This window comes from Oncorhynchus clarkii, chromosome 7 (genome assembly GCF_045791955.1).
Source record: "Oncorhynchus clarkii lewisi isolate Uvic-CL-2024 chromosome 7, UVic_Ocla_1.0, whole genome shotgun sequence".
Lineage (NCBI taxonomy): Eukaryota > Metazoa > Chordata > Actinopteri > Salmoniformes > Salmonidae > Oncorhynchus > Oncorhynchus clarkii.
In genome coordinates, this window is record NC_092153.1 from 75,650,817 (window position 1) to 75,665,376 (window position 14,560).

The window sequence follows — 14,560 nt, forward strand, 5'->3', positions numbered from 1 at the left end:
GTGTCATAATGATTAAGTTAATTAAAATTAATTAGGGAAACTGTAAAAAAAATGGTATATATATGGCATATTAAATATATTACGCTATTGTTATCATATAGAAACATAATGGAATATTGTACATCATGTTAGCATCAACATACATTATTGTTTCATTCAATTCACAATCATTTCGTATTTCATTTAATTTTTGTTACATATAATATTTTGGTTCAACTTTAATATATAATGAGCGTCATGAAATTATTATGTGAAATTGAATGAAAGAATAATTTATGTTCATTGTTTTTTTTAATCTACAATAATAGTGTTTAACATGATTTTTGAATGACTACCTCATCACTGTACACATATACAATCTGTGAAGTCCCTCAGTCGAGCCAGATTCAACCACAAAGACCAGATTCAACCACAAAGACCAGGGAGGTTTTCCAATGCCTTGCAAAGAAGGGCACCTATTGGTAGATGGGTTAAAATATAAAAAGCAGACATTGAATATCCCTTTGAGCATGGTGAAGTCATTAATTACATTTTGGCTGGTGTGTCAATACGCCTAGTCTCAGTTGCCGGAGAGGTAGGAAACCACTCAGGGATTTGACATGAATCCAGTTGTGACGTTAAAACAGTTATAGAGTTTAATTGCTATGATAGGCGAAAACTGAGGAAGGATAAACAACATTGTAGATACTCCCCAATACTTACTAACCTCATTGACAGAGTGTACACAATAAAAAATAAAAATAAAAGCATCCTGTTTGCAACAAGGCACCAAAGTAATACTGCAAGAAATGTGGCAAAACAATTAACTTTTTGTCCTGAATACAAAGTGTTTTGTTTGGGACAAATCCTATAGAACACATTACGGAGTACCACTCTCCATATTTAAGCATAGTGGTGGCTGCATCATGTTATGGCTATGCTTGTAATCGTTAAGGACTGGGGAGTTATTTAGCGAAACAAATGCAGCTAAGCACATGCAAAATCCTAGAGGAATACCTGGTTCAGTCTGCTTTCCACCAGACACTGGGATATTATTTCACCATTTAGCAGGACAATAACCTAAAACACAAGGCCAAATTAATACTGGAGTTGCTTACCAAGAAGACAGTGAATGTTCCTGAGTGGCTAAGTTAGAGTTTTGACTTAAATCTGCATGAAAATCTATGGCAAGACCTGAAATGGTTGTCCAGCAATGGACAAATCAACAATATATTTGACATGAAAAGAATAATGTGTAAATATTCTACAATCCAGGTGTGGAAAGCTCTTAGAGACTTACCCAGAAAGACTCACAGCTGTAATCACTGCCAAAGGGGATTCTAACATGTATTGAATACTTGTCTAATGAAGATATTTTTGTGTGTTATATATATATACATACATATATTTTACATTTTGTCTTCCACTTTAACGCTAGAGTATTTTGTGTAGATCGTTGACAAAAAATGACAAATCCATTTTAATCCCACTTTGTAACACAACAAAACGTGGAAAAAGTAAAGGGGTGTGAATGCTTTCTGAAGGCACTTGTATGACTAGGCATCAGGAAATATGATAAACAGACTAGCAGCAGTGTATTTGATGATTGTATATGAGTCTGTTTGTGTAGAGTCAGAATGAAGTGTGAGTGAGTGAGTGAGTGGCCTTGTCCGATTACCCATACTTGTGTCCTAAATTAGTACTTAGTACTTTGTTTGTGTCCCGCTTGAGTATGTGACAAAACAAAGATGAATAGTACAGTTGTGGCCAAAAGTTTTGAGAATGACACAAAATACATTTTCACAAAGTTTGCTTGCTTCAGTGTCTTTTAGATATTTTTGTCAGATGTTACTATGGAATACTGAAGTATAATTACAAGATTTTCATAAGTGTTAAAGGCTTTTATTGACAATTACATGAAGTTGATGCAAAGAGTCTATATTTGCAGTGTTGACCCTTCTTTTTCAAGACCTCTGCAATCCGCCCTGGCATGCTGTCAATTAACTTCTGGGCCACATCCTGACTGATGGCAGCCCATTCTTGCATAATCAATGCTTGGAGTTTGTCAGAATTTGTGGGGTTTTGTTTGTCCACCCGCCACTTGAGGATTGACCACAAGTTCTCAATTAGGTTATAGATCTGGGGAGTTTCCTGGCCATGGACCCAAAATATCAATGTTTTGTTCCCCGAGCCACTTAGTTATCACTTTTGCCTTATGGCAAGGTGCTCCATCTTGCTGGAAAAGGCATTGTTCGTCACCAAACTGTTCCTGGATGGTTGGGAGAAGTTGCTCTCGGAGGATGTGTTGGTACCATTCTTTATTCATGGCTGTGTTCTTAGGCAAAATTGTGAGTGAGCCCACTCCCTTGGCTGAGAAGCAACCCCACACATGAATGGTCTCAGGATGCTTCACTGTTGGCATGACACAGGACTGATGGTAGCGCTCACCTTTCTTCTCCGGACAAGCTTTTTCCCGGATGCCCCAAACAATCGGAAACAGGATTCATCAGAGAAAATTACTTTACCCCAGTCCTCAGCAGTCCAATCCCTGTACCTTTTGCGGAATATCAGTCTGTCCCTGACGTTTTTCCTGGAGAGAAGTGGCTTCTTTGCTGCCCTTCTTGACACCAGGCCATCCTCCAAAAGTCTTCACCTCACTGTGCGTGCAAATGCACTCACACCTGCCTGCTGCCATTCCTGAGCAAGCTCTGTACTGGTGGTGCCCCGATCCCGCAGCTGAATCAACTTTAGGAGACGGTCCTGGCGCTTGCTGGACTTTCTTGGGCGCCCTGAAGCCTTCTTCACAACAATTGAACCGCTCTCCTTGAAGTTCTTGATGATCCCATAAATGGTTGATTTAGGTGCAATCTTACTGGAAGCAATATCCTTGCCTGTGAATCCCTTTTTGTGCAAAACAATGACAGAGGAAGAACAATGATTCCAAGCAACACGTTCCTTTTGGAGCTTCCAGTCTGTTATTCGAACTCAATCAGCATGACAGAGTGATCTCCAGCCTTGTCCTCGTCAACACTCTCTTGTGTTAACCTCTCTAGGGTACCTGGGGTGGTAGCGTGCCACCTGTCAACAGCCAGTGAAACTGCAGGGCACCAAATTCAAAACAACAGAAATCCCATAATTAAAATTCCTAAAACATATATGTATTTTACACCATTTTAAAGATACACTTGTTGTAAATCCAGCCACAGTGTCCAATTTCAAAAAGGCTTTACGACAAAAGCAAACCAAACGATTGTTAGGTCAGAGCCAAGTCACAGAAAAACACAGCCATTTTTCCAGCCAAAGAGAGGAGTCAGAAATATAGCTAAAATTAATCACTAACCTTTGATGCTCTTCATCAGATGACACTCACATGTATTGTGTAACATGAAGTCCTATATGTTTTGTTCCAGTAAAGTTCATATTTATATCCAAAAATCTGAGTTTACATTGGCACGCTATGTTCAGTAGTTCCAAAACATCCGGTGATTTTGCAGAGAGCCACATCAATTTACAGAAATACTCATAATAAACATTGATAAACGATACAAGTGTTATTCACAGAATTAAATAAATACTTCTCCTTAATTCAACCGTTGTCAGATTTAAAAAAAAACTTTACGGAAAAAGCAAACCATGCAATAATCTGAGTACGGTGCTCAGACGACAAATCAAGCCAAATTGATATCCGCCATGTTGAACATTAGTCAACATTAGTCAACATTAGTCAGAGATAGCATTATAAATATTCACTTACCTTTGATGATCTTCATCAGAATGCACTCCCAGGAATCCCAGTTCCACAATAAATGTTTGTTTTGTTCGATAATGTTCATCATTTATGTCCCAATAGCTTCTTTTGTTAGCGTGTTTGGTAAACAAATCCAAACTCACGAAGCGTGTTCACTAGTTGCAGACGAAACATCCAAAAGTTCCGTTACAGTCCGTAGAAACATGTCAAACGATGTATAGAATCAATCTTTAGGATGTTTTTAACATAAATCTTCAATAATGTTCCAACCGGAAAATTATTTTGTCTGTAGAAAAGCAATGGAACGCAGCTCGCTCTCATGTGAACGCGCGAGACAGAGCTCGTGGCTGCTGGCAGACCTCTGACTCATTCCCCTCTCATTTGACCCCACTTCACAGTAGAAGCATCAAACAAGTTTCTAAAGACTGTTGACACCGAGTGGAAGCCTTAGGAAGTGCAACATGACCCCATAGACACTGTGTATTCAATAGGGCAAGAGTTGAAAAACTACAAACCTCAGATTTCCCACTTCCTGGTTGGATTTTTTTCTCAGGTTTTTGCCTGCCATATGAGTTCTGTTATACTCACATACATCATTAAAACAGTTTTCTACCCAAATCTAGTAATTATATGCATATTCTAGCTTTTATGGCAGAGTAGCAGGCAGTTTAATTTGGGCACGCTTTTCATCCAAAATTCCCAATGCTGCCCCCTACCCTAGAGAAGTTAACAAGAGAATCACTGACCTGATGTCAACTGGTCCTTTTGTGGCAGGGCTGAAATGCAGTGGAAATATTTTTTGGGTATTCAGTTCATTTGCATGGCAAAGAGGGACTTTGCAATTAATTGCAATTAATCTGATAACTCTTCATAACAGTATATGAAATTGCCATCATATAAACTGAGGCAGCAGACTATGAAAAATAATATTTGTGTCATTCTCAAAACTTTTGGCCACGACTGTATACGACGTTTAGAAAATCGATTATACTTTAAATTAGACTTGGGCGGTGTCCAGATTTTCACATTGTCATACTGTCCTTCTCTTATCCCAGGATTTACAGTATTAGCAGCATAGCAAACAAGGGGGCGCTAAAAACGCAAGAAAAGCCCATTGGGTCTCTATTACCAGAATGCTAAAACAAATTGTACAAATAGATTGTGAAATCACATAGTTTTCACTCATCAGCATTTTGCTAACATAAACTAATTGCTAAGACAGGCAAATCCAGCTCATTAAGTTATACAAGTGTAGTATGTCATTTTCAGTGAATGTGGACATCTTTCAAGCTAAAGTGAATGAGAGAAATTGTGCAAATGAACGAAGTTGTGATGCTGTTCTTCCTTCAGAAAAGCATGCATGTGTACAAGGAGCAGAGGGGTGAAGAACGGAGGAGGAAAAAAACGCTTGTAGGAAGTACAGGGAACAAATGGTAGTTGTACAGACAGGTCTTTGACTTCTGGCAGAAAGCTATTATAATATATCTGATGGCAAATATTTAGAAGTGAATTGCATAAAAGTGTACTTCATCACCTCGTGTGCACCGCACAACAGCTCCCGCCATCTCCCGTTGTGCTATTTACAAACAAACATGTGACTGGCATAACTGTTCTGGGGTACTACGGTACTCTTCATAATGTAAAATATGACAGGTGAAATGAAGAACGTAATCTCCTAACTTATTGCTTAAGTTGACTGCAGGTATTAACTTCTAAAGTATCTACAAATATTCAAATTTATTGAAAATCTTCTAAGAAATTGTATTGGCGGTATTGAAAAACCGTCCTGTGCCTTTTTCAAATACCCCGGTATACCACCCAAGCCTACTTTAAATGCAGGATGTCATACTCTTTTTGGCATTGACAACAGCTGATCAATTAGCTATGGGGATGCACTACCAAAATCAACGAATAATGGGAAACAACGCAATTGGTCATGATGCATTCTCTGTATGCGAAAATGGAGTATGTGAATTTTCGAAAATCAAGTATATTTTAAATGCCAGGATTTTATACTAATTTCCACTCTTCATCTCGTAGAATTCGATGCACACTTGTCCACAATACATTGGAAGAGGTCGGCTGCGAATGTTAGGCCCAAGTTTTCTTAAAGTAGCCAAACAACAAAACTAGGCTACTTAATTGGGAAGATGCCGAATAGCAAAGCTTCTGTGGTGGTGTTCAAATGTACAGTACCAGTCAAAAGTTTGGACACACCTACTCATTCCAGGGTTTTTCATTATTTTTACAATTTTCTACATTGTAGAATAATAGTGAAGACATCAAGACTATGAAATAACACATATGGAATCATGTAGTAACCAAATAAGCGTTAAACAAATCTTCCTCAAAGTAGACACCCTTTGCCTTGATGACAGCTTTGCACACTTGGCATTCTCTCAACCAGCTTCATGACGTTGTCACCTGGAATAATTTCAATTAACGTATGCCTTGTTAAAAGTTAATTTCTGGAATTTATTTCCTTAATGCGTTTGAGCCAATCAGTTGTGTTGTGACAAGGTAGGGGTGGTATACAGAAGATAGCCCTATTTGGTAAAAGACCAAGTCCATATTATGGCAAGAACAGCTCAAATAAGCAAAGAGAAACAACAGTACATCATTATTTTAAGACATGAAGGTCAGTCAATCTGGAAAAGTTCCAAGGACTTTGAAAGTTTCTGCAAGTACAGTCGCAAAAACCATCAAGCACTATGATGAAACTGGCTCTCGTGAGGACTTCCACAGGAAAGGAAGACCCAGAGTTACCTCTGCTGCAGAGGATAAGTTCATTAGAGTTACCAGCCTCAGAAACTGCAGCCCAAATAAATGCTTCACAGAGTTATAGTAACAGACACATCAACATCAACTGTCCAGAGGAGACTGCGTGAAGCATGGTTGAATTGCTGCAAAGAAACCACTACTAAAGGACACCAATAATAATAAGAGACTTGCTTGGACCCCGAAACACGAGCAATGGACATTAGACCGGTGGAAATCTGTCCTTCGGTCTGATGAGTCCAAATTTGGTTCCAACCTCCGTCTTTCTGAGATGCAGAGTAGGAGAATGGATGATCTCCGCATGTGTAATTCCTACCGTGGCTTCCTGAATGGCTACCACAGCATTCTGCTGCAATAAGCCATCCCATCTGGTTTGCGCTTTGTGGGACTATCATTTTATTTTTCAACAGGACAATGACCCAACACACCTCCAGGCTGTGTAAGGGCTGTTTGACCAAGAAGGAGAGGGATGGAGTGCTGCAGCAGATGACCTGGCCTCCACAATCACCTGACCTCAACCCAATTGAGATGGTTTGGGATGAGTTGGACTGCTGAGTGAAAGAAAAGCATTCCAGATTAAGCTGGTTGAGAGAATGCCAAGAGTGTGCAAAGCATCAAGGAAAACTGTGGATACTTTGAAGAATTTCAAATATGAAATATATTTTGATTTGCTTAACACTTTTTTGGTTACTACATGAATCCATATGTATTATTTCATTGTCTTCACTATTATTCTACAATGTAGAAAATATAAAAAAAATTAAGAAAAACCCTCGAATGAGTAGGCGTTTCCAAACTTTTGACTGGTACTGTAGGCTAAGGTGTTTTTGGTCTGCTTAAAATAACGAGTATTTCATAATAGGCATATTATTATAATTTTTTTGCCATACTGGATACATTTTTTTTGTCATTGAAAAGTGTTTACTGTTCTCTTGGCCGTTGTCAGAGCTTTTAAACGAAATATTAAACACATTTTTTTTTCTGAACGTGTCGATATCGGGGGACTCTGGATGTGGCTGCGTTTTTAACGTCATGTTAATCAGGCCTTTTGATTTAAACATATGGATGTTAGGCTTCCTGTTGAATTATTTAATTAATGGATCAAGCATTTGCAGTCATTCTGATCTTGCTCCCAATGATCCGTGCTTTACTTTATTATGTTGCTGCCTAATAGTCTGCCTATAACCAGTCTGAGTAGGCCTATAACTCAATTCCTACTCTATTCAGAGTTTGGAGAAATGAATTGAAATGGAAATGAACTATTATCAGGCTGGTTAATGCGATGCATGTCTGTTGAATTTGGAAAAATCCACCCAGCCCCTTCTACTCAGCCAGTCAGGAGACGCTACTGCGTTGCAGCTGTGGCATACTACATACTTTTTACTAGACGTTATGTGCTAAATAGTATGCGATGATGAGTACATAGTATGTAGTACGCTAGTATGGTTATTTGGACACAGCAAGTGTGTAGAATCCTGTTTGTGTGCATAGTCAGTCTGTGTAGCCGTTTTGTTAGCTACAGTGGGCTCCAAAATTACTGGCCCCACTGACTGGCAATGAACAAACAATACTTAAAAAATATAACAATATAACTATAGAGAGAAACTCAAAATACCAAAATGTGAAAAATACGTTACTTTATTAGTGTTTCAATGGAAACCACCAAAATAATTTATTGATTTAATTAAAAATCAATGTCCTCCAAATCAAGGTTTCACAATTAATGGCACCCTTGAATATTATTGTAAATAACATCTACCAAAATTAAACCAGGAATTAAATTCCACTTATTTAAGTTTATCTAAGTGTTAAGGAACTATATTGAGCCATTACATCACTTCCTTTTTCACTAGGGTATAACAATTAGGTAACAATCATGCAATATCCCTTTGTCATCCAACACCATGAAGAAAACAAAAGAACTGGCAGTTCAAAAGGGACAGATGGTCGTAGACCTTCATAAATCTGGTAATGGCTACAAGAAGATCCACAAACTATTGAATATATGACTGAGCACTGTCAGGGCAATTATTTAAACAATTAAAATGTTATGGAACATTTGAAAACCTCACGGGTAGAGGACGCAAATGCATTTTGCCCCCCAGGATGGGGAGGAGGATCGTGAGAGAAGCAACAAAATCCCCAAGAATCACTGTGAAGGAATTGCAGGCCTTGGTGGCATCTTGGGGTCACCAGGTTTAAAAAAGCACCATCAGACGCCACCTCCACAACCACAGGCTCTTTGGAAGGGTTGTCAGAAGAAACCCCTTAATGACCCCAAGACACAGACATAAGTGCTTGGAGTTTGCCAAATGTAATTTAAATTATGATTGGAAGAAGGTGCTCTGCTCAGATGAGACCAAAATTGAACATTTTGGTCAGATACAGCATCGGCATGTTTGGTGTCGAAACAGAGATGCATACAAGGAGAGGCACCACATACCCACGGTGAAATATGGAAGGGGGTCAGTGATGTTTTGGGGCTTTTTTAATTCCAGAGGTCCAGAGGCACTGGTTAATATTGATGGCATAATGAATTTCACCAAGTATCAGGCAATTTTGGCTGACAATCTGATTGCCTCTGCCAGAAGGCTGGGACTTGGCCGTGTGTGGACTTTCCAACAAGACAATGACCCTAAACATAACTCAAGATCCACACAGAAATGGTTCTGTGACAACAAAATCAATGTTCTCCCATGGCCATCTCAGTCACCAGATCTCAATCCAATCAAAACCTGTGGGCTGAGTTGAAGAGGGCAGTTGATAAGTGAAAAACCCAAGAATGTGAAGGAATGGTCCAAAATCCCTCCAAATGTGTTCCTTAACCTTGTCAAACATTACAGGAAAAGACCAGGCTCTTATCCTTGCCAGAGGTGGTTGCACTAAGTTATAAATGAGTGCCAATAATTATGAAACCTTGATTTTGGTGAAATGTATTTTGGTGGGTTTAATAAAGTACAGTATTTCTCACATGTTGCTATTTTGAGTTTATCTCCAATTATATTGTTTATATATTTAAAATATTGTTTGTGCATTGCCAGTCAGGTGGGTGCCAGTAATTTTAGAGCCCACAGTATTTAAGTCTTATGGCTTGGGAATAGAAGCTGTTCAGGAGCCTGTTGGTTTCACACTTGTTGCTGCGGTAACGCTTGCTGCACAGAAGCAGAGAGAACATTCTATGGTTTGGGTGGCTGGGGTCTTTAACAATTTTCCGGGCCTTCCTTTCACACTCTCTGATATGGAGGTCCTGGATGTCAGGATGCTCGGGCCCAGTGATGTACTGGCATTTGGATTTGACATTGCTGTGTTTTTTTTCACAGAATTACTTCAGTGCCTTTGCATACAAGATTCATGGTTGGGAAAAAATGTATTCTGTATATTTGTATTCTTCTTTTTACTCTGTCATTTAGGTCATTATTGTGGAGTCACTACAATGTTGTTGATCCATCCTCAGTGTTCTCCCATCACAGCCATTGAACTCTGTAGCCAATAGCCCCATCGTAACATCCCTAAGCAGTTTCATTCCTGTCCTGCAGCTCAGTTCAGAAGGACGACTGTATCTTTGATGTGTCTGGGTGGTTTAATACCTAATCCATAGCATATTTATGAAGTTGATCATGCTTAAAGATATATTCAGTGTCTGGTTTGTAATTGTTACCAATCACTGAACTTCTTTGAGGCGTTCAAAAATCTCCCTGGTCTTAGTCTCTCTTGAACTGCCAGTTCTTTCTTCATGGTGTTGGATGACAAAGGGATATTGCATGCGCATTGAAATTCAATACTTAACTGAGGGACTTTACAGATGTTGTTTTTAAGTTACATGGACTCACACGGAGTGAGTCCATGTAACTTATGTGATTTGTTTAGCCAAATTTTACTCTTGAACTAATTTAGGCTTGCGTTATCAATGGGCCTGAATACTTATGATCCACAAACTTATATTTTATACTTTATATTTTTATACTTATATTTTAGTTATGCATTTTTTTCCCTTAAATGTTATATTTTTCTTCCACTTTGACACTCAAGTATTTGGTGTAGATTGACTAAGACATTACAATTAATTTTAATCACACTGTAACACATTTTAAGAAATCCAAAGGGTCTGAATACTTTTGCAAAGCATTCCACTTATCTAGGGTGGGTGAGGGCAGTGTGGAGTGCAATTGAGATTGTGTTGTCTATGGGTTGGTTGGTGTGGTATGCAATTTGGAGTGGGTCTGGGATGATGTTGTTGTGTGCAATAACCAGCCTTTCAAAGCGATTCCTAATTACAGACGTGAGTGCTACAGGGCGGTAGTCATTGTGGCAGGTAGCCTTACATGCTGACCACATCGCTCGTGCGCATGTTGATTTTTTTTGCACCCACCAGACGTGATCAGGACACACAGGTTGAAATATCAAAAAGAACTCTGAAGAAACTACATTAATTTGGGGACAGGTCGAAAAGCATTTAACATTTTTGGCAATTTAGCTAGCTAGCTAATTTGTCCTGGGATTTAAGCATTGGGTTGTTATTTTACCTGAAATGCACAAGTTCCTCTACACCTTCAATTAATCCACAGAGAAAAGGGTAAACTAAGTTTGTTTCTAGTAATCTCTCCTCCTTCAGGCTTCTTCTTCAGACTTTATATTTTGGTTTAACAACTTTAATGTGCATTACCACCACCAACTGGACGGGAGTGTGGACCTCAGTTCATCTTTCAATCACCCACGTGGGTATTTGCTCCTAAAAAACTATGAGGAGATGGGAGAGGTGGAACTTGCAGAGTGTCAAGTGTCACAAATAGAACCAAGTTAAATTTTAGTGCCTGGCTGCGCAGACGCGTGCGAGCAGTGTGGGTGCAATGATTGAATAACATGTATGTGTACATTTGTTTTGCAACGCTCATGCATACAACGCGGGGGGTGTGGTCAGCATGTTAGAGTTCTTGGGAATAGGAATGATGGTGTTCAGCTTGAGACTTGGGGATTACAGACTGGGACAAGGAGAGGTTGAAAATTACCAGGAATATGGTTGCCAGCTCTTCTGCGCATGCACTGAGGATGTGCCTTGGAAAATCATCCAGCCCCGTGGCCTTGCGAGTATTGACCTGATTGAAAACCTTACTCACGTCAGCCTTGACGAGCGAGATCATCCAGTCTTCTGGGTTGGCATGCAAGGCTTGGTATTGTTTTTGTCAAAGCGTGCATAAAATGCATTAAGTTTGTCTGGTAGAGAAGCATTGTTGGGCAGATCCCAGCTGTGTCTTCCTTTGTAATCCGTAATGGACTGTAGCCCCTGCCACATGCAGCAGGCATCGGCGCCTGTGTAATAGGATTCCACTTTGAGCATATATTGTCCTTTTGCTTGTTTGATGGCTCTGCAGAGGTCGTAGCAGGACTTCTTGTACTTGTTTGTGTCCTCAGCCGTGGCATCGGAGTTGGCTGTGATTGCTCTGTGTGTGGGTGCCCCTGTCCTTTACCTTAGCGCCAACCTCTTGTGTTAATCCAGAGCTTTCTATTGGGGAAGCAGTGAATCTTCACTGAGGGTACAATGTTGGCGATGCATTTCCTGATGAAGTCAGTCTGGCTCATGTTGGGTACCAGAGCTCTAGTTGTAGTGACATCAAGGATGATCAAAGAAAATTGGATGCACCTAATCTCAATTTGGAGTGTCATAGCAAAGGGGTGTGACATGAATACTTGTGTAAATGAGATTTCTGTATTTTCAATACATTTGCTAACATTTCTGTAAACATGTTTTCACCCTGTCATGATGGGTTATTGTGTGTAGATGGGTGAGAGAAAAAAATCAAGGGCTATGAATACATTCTGAAGGCACTGTACTTAAAAAGTAGCCACTAATTTTTACATTTATAATATATTTTTTAAAAGTAAATAGTTTCAACGGAATTGAAAAACCATCCCGTGGCTAGGGTTGTTGCAGCGACCGTATTACTGCCACACCGGCGGTCACGAGTCATGTAGGCAGTCAAATTTCATGTGACTGTTTAGTTACGGTAATTAGGCTTCTCCAAGTTCTGATGCTGCTGGTCATTAGTAGTCTACCAAACTTGCTAACTGCCTGGTACTCTGCACTCTATTGTCCCTCTAACCACTCTGACATCAATGCAAATGTATTTGAAAATCAAACACTTATTAATGAGAGCTCAACGGTTCACTACATTTCTATAGGCTATACAATTTTGTGAGAAAACAGAATGATGGCCTCTATTAAAAAGAGGATCTCTTCAGATTTCTATAGGCTAGGCTTACTATATTTATTTCTTAACTTTCCTAGTACTAAGCAAATATTATGCAAATTGCTTATCTTTACAACAGGAGTATAGCCTTCCTGGCTGGCTTGAAAATGAACCACGGGAAAAGCATCCTCTATTCGCTATGACAGAGATGCAGAGATGACATTTCTTTCCCCCTGACCCTGTTTCGAGACAGGCGCATGATAATGGTCCATTCTACATCAAAATGAATTTCACACATATATTATTTAGTATATGTAAAGACGAGATTAAATCAAGAATAGTCTGATGGGTGACAATATTAGCCTTACACTTGTGAATTATATATTATCACTTGTGAATGATGCCCAGCTAAAGGCAAGAAACAATGCCTTTTTTTGTGACTTTTTCTAAGCATAGTCGCACGCCTCATGTAGCCTAGCCCATAGGCCTATATGTTTTGATAAATCAAATCAAATGTATTTATATAGCTCTTCGTACATCAGCTGATATCTTAAAGTGCTGTACAGAAACCCAGCCTAAAACCACAAACAGCAAGCAATGCAGGTGTCGAAGCACGGTGGATAGGAAAAACTCCCTAGAAAGGCCAAAACCTAGGAAGAAACCTAGAGAGGAACCAGGCTCTGAGGGGTGGCCAGTCCTCTTCTGGCTGTGCGGGGTGGAGATTATAACAGCACATGGCCAAGATAATCAAATGTTCATAAATGACCAGCATGGTCAAATAATAATAATCACAGTAGTTGTCGAGGGTGCAGCAAGTCAGCACCTCAAGAGTAAATGTCAGTTGCCTTTTCATAGCCGATCATTAAGAGTATCTCTACCACGCCGAGAGAGAGAGAGAGAGAGAGAGAATTAGAGAGAGCACACAATTCACACAGGACACCGGATAAGACAGGATAAGACAGGAGAAGTACTCCAGATATAACAAACTGACCCTAGCCCCCCGACACATAAACTACTGCAGCATACATACTGGAGGCTGAGACAGGAGGGGTCAGGAGACACTGTGGCCCCATCCGATGATACCCCCGGACAGGGCCAAACAGGAAGGATATAACCCCACCCACTTTGCCAAAGCACAGCCCCCACACCACTAGAGGGATATCTTCAACCACCAACCATACCAAGGCCGAGTATAGCCCACAACGGTCTCCGCCACGGCACAACCCAAGGGGGGGCGCCAACCCAGACAATAAGATCACATCAGTGACTCAACCCACTCAAGTGACGCACCCCTCCTAGGGACAGCATGAAAGAGCACCAGTAAGCCAGTGACTCAGCCCCTGTAATAGGGTTAGAGGCAGAGAATCCCAGTGGAGAGAGGGGAACCGGCCAGGCAGAGACAGCAAGGGCGGTTCGTTGCTCCAGAACCTTTCCGTTCACCTTCATACTTGATAAGGTTTGTATCACAGCTAAAGTGGCCAAATAAATTCTTAAAACAAATTCTTAAAATTTAAGCACATTTATCCACTTTACAAAGTGTGTAGAGCCTAACTGGCATACATAAGCAGCGTGTGAGTTTCAAGTTTGGGGAAGATAATCTTCACCATAAAAAATACACATTTTTATATAAAAGCATTATATGCATAATGCTTTTTGGTCACTTTTGATATTTTTCCCGCTAGTGGAACATTTGTGCTTAGCCATGTGCGCATTGCTGCGCTTATAATGTGAGGAAATAGCCTAATAGTTTAAACATTTTAAGCTAAATGTTGTGATCTGCTGTGTCAGCCTCATTGCTTAAAAACGTTTGTTTTGATGCTAGTGGTTGTATTAATTTGGGATCTATCGCATCCCACAACTGTCCCAGACG

The 14,560-nt window shown here is 39.9% G+C and overlaps 1 protein-coding gene across 2 annotated transcripts in view; it reads left to right on the plus strand.

Annotated features, from left to right (window-relative positions):
- The window catches only part of LOC139413854 (replication termination factor 2-like), a 59,974-nt gene that overhangs the window by 8,586 nt on the left and 36,828 nt on the right, over positions 1-14,560 (plus strand). The gene's annotated exons all lie outside the window — the stretch shown is intronic.